Source organism: Arachis ipaensis, chromosome B3, assembly GCF_059453495.1.
Source record: "Arachis ipaensis isolate K30076 ecotype BB chromosome B3, ASM5945349v1, whole genome shotgun sequence".
Lineage (NCBI taxonomy): Eukaryota > Viridiplantae > Streptophyta > Magnoliopsida > Fabales > Fabaceae > Arachis > Arachis ipaensis.
The window spans coordinates 30,103,561-30,106,494 of NC_142438.1; the positions used below are offsets into that span (position 1 = coordinate 30,103,561).

General features: G+C 40.2%; 1 non-coding gene across 1 annotated transcript; it reads left to right on the forward strand.

The window, feature by feature from the left end:
• Positions 1–213: 213 nt before the first annotated feature.
• LOC148570176 (small nucleolar RNA R71) lies at positions 214–317 on the forward strand. The gene has a single exon (XR_015908167.1). It is a non-coding gene; the product is annotated as a small nucleolar RNA R71 (small nucleolar RNA).
• Positions 318–2,934: the final 2,617 nt, after the last annotated feature.

A 2,934-nucleotide genomic window follows, 5' to 3' on the forward strand; every position in this document is an offset into this window, starting at 1 on the left:
GTATCAACATGGTTCAGCTCCATGACTCCCTTAGTGTTGTGTCTCTCTGATGCATAGTAGTACTCGTTTTCAGCCACTGTCTCAATCACTTCAATGGCTTCTTCCACAGTCTTTTTCCTGTTCAATGAACCTCCTGATGAATGGTCTACAGCCTTCCTTGATTCATAAGACAGTCCATCATAGAAAATATGCAATTGCACCCAGTCATGGAACATGTCTGGTGGGCATTTCCTTGTCAAATCCTTGAATCTCTCCCATGCCTCGTAGAGAGTTTCACCATCTTGTTGTCTAAACGTATGAACCTCAGATCGAAGCCTATTGACCTTTTGTGGGGGGTAGAAACGTGCCAGAAACTTGCTTTCCACCTCATCCCAGGTTGTTAGGCTCCCCCTTGGGAATGATTCCAGCCACTTAGCTGCCTTGTCCCTAAGTGAAAATGGGAACAAAAGCAGTTTATATGCATCTTCCTGGACTCCATTGGACTTCACAGTGTCACAAATTCTCAGGAATTTTGTGAGATGTTGGTTTGGGTCTTCATTAGCACTTCCACCAAATGAACAATGATTCTCCACAAGTGATATTAGCTGTGGTTTGAGCTCAAAATTGTTGGCCTGAATGGGTGGTTTCTGGATGCTGCTACCACAATTCCCAGAGGTTGGGTTTATGTATGAACTAAGAACCCTCCTCTCAGGAATGGCATTGTTTCCATCAGCTCTCTCATGGTTGTGAACTTCTCTATCCATGTTGAGATCTAAAGCTTCCTCAAAATTGTCCTCAGATTCTCCTTCAGATTCCTCTTCTCCCAGTACTCTCTTCCCTCTTGCTTCCCTTCTCAGTCTATGAAGGGTCCTCTCTGGTTCGGTATATGGAGGAGTTGATGTCTCTCCTCTCCTACCTGTCATGCAAGAACACAGCACAGGCAACAAACAAGTGAAATACTCTTGGTTAATGGAAGAGTATGGTTAGAGCAGTTGAGGAATTAATTCAAACAGTTAGTGAGTCAGTGAGTTAGTTGCTTGAATTTAAAGGCATAAAGAAAGAAAGCATGTAACGGAGTGCAGAAATTAAAATTCAACAAGTAACTTGTACTGAATTAATCAAAACAAAAAAAAAATGCTCAATCTAGTTAACTTCCAATTTGAGAATTGTCAATCGAAAACCAATCCCCGGCAACGGCGCCATAAACTTGATGCGCATAAACTAGTTATGCTACGATTTAGGAAATTGCACGATCGGCAAAATTCCTTCCGGCAAGTGCACCGGTTATCGTCAAGTAAAAACTCACAATAGAGTAAGGTCGAATCCCACAAGGATTGGTTGAGTGAGCAATTCGGATTAGAAGTGTGTTCTAGTTGAGCGGAATCAAGATTTAGATGAGAATTGCGGAATGTAAAATTAGCGGGAAACGTAAATGACAAGAAATTTAAATGGCGGAATCTTAAATTGCATGAAGTAAAGAGCAGAAGCTAAATTGCTGAAATTAAAGGGAATGGGGGTGATTGCATGAATTTAATTGCAGAATGTAAAGAGAAAGTGGAAATCAGAAATGGGGAATTCATTGGGTTATAGGAGATATTGAGATCTCCGAATCAAAACATGTTTATCTCTTCCTCAACCAATGCGTTCATTGAATTTTGCTTGGCAATCTTATATGATTGGATCCCAATCCCTTGGCTCACCAATTCTCTCTAAAAACGAACAAATTCCCAATCCCTTGGTTTAAATGTTCATAAGAAGAGATGATGCTCGATCACTGATTATACCACACAGTTTCATGAACCACAATTTGGTAGGATTACATGTCACAATATCCATCCAAACCCCAATCCAATTCACTGTGAGAAAGCTTCTCTAGCATGAATCCTCCATTCCTTTCCCAAGGTTCCGAAGGATTCCAATTATGGGTAGTTTCTTTCCCAAGACAACTACCCAATGGAATTAGATCGAGAAGCTTTCTAACAAAATTCAAGAGAAAAGATTGAAGAAGAAGATAAACTATTATTGATTCATTGAATTACAATAGAGCTCCCTAACCCAATGAAAGGGGGTTTAGTGAGTCATAGCTCTGAATTCAATTACAAAGATATGAAAACTAGCCAAATGCAAAAGTAAAAAGTGCCTCCTAACTTAAATTCTATCCTATTTATACACTTTCTATATTGAGCTTCTGTTGTGTTTCTTGGGCTTTGAGTCCTCTCCCTGCTTTCCTTTTGCCTTGGGGTTTATGATCCATAATCTTGATGAGGCTGTTGATCCAAAATCTGTAACATTCATTGAGCCAACTTTGTGATAATCAAATAATGACACATGACTCAATAAATTGAAATTTCAGACTCATCAATCCTTCAGGCCCAATCCCATAAACCATGATATTCAATTGGGTTTCATACCAGAGTAAGTTTAAGTTAATGTTTGTGCTCAAATACTAACTTAAACCGCAATATTGTTGGCCCAGAAACCTTTTCCAAGAGTGGCGTTTAAGTTGCAGTTTAAGCTTAAACTGTAGCTTAAACGCCAGACACTTCCAGTGATGCCTTTTGTGGAAGCACGTTTAAGCTTCAGTTTAAGGTTAAACTGAAGCTTAAACGTGGAAATGGAAGAAGGCAGCCCTGGAGGGTAACTTAGTCGAACACGTTTAAGCTTCAGTTTAAGGTTAAACTGAAGCTTAAACGTGGAGATAGAAAAGGCAGCCCTGGAGGTCGAACACGTTTAAGCTCCAGTTTAAGGTTAAACTGGAGCTTAAACGTGGAAATGGAAGAAGGCATCCTGGAGGTCGAACACGTTTAAGCTCCAGTTTAAGGTTAAACTGGAGCTTAAACGTGGAAATAGAAAAGGTAGCCCTGGAGGTGTCGAACACGTTTAAGCTCCAGTTTAAGGTTAAACTGGAGCTTAAACGTGGAAATGGAGAAAGCAACCCTGGAGGAGAAAACTTGG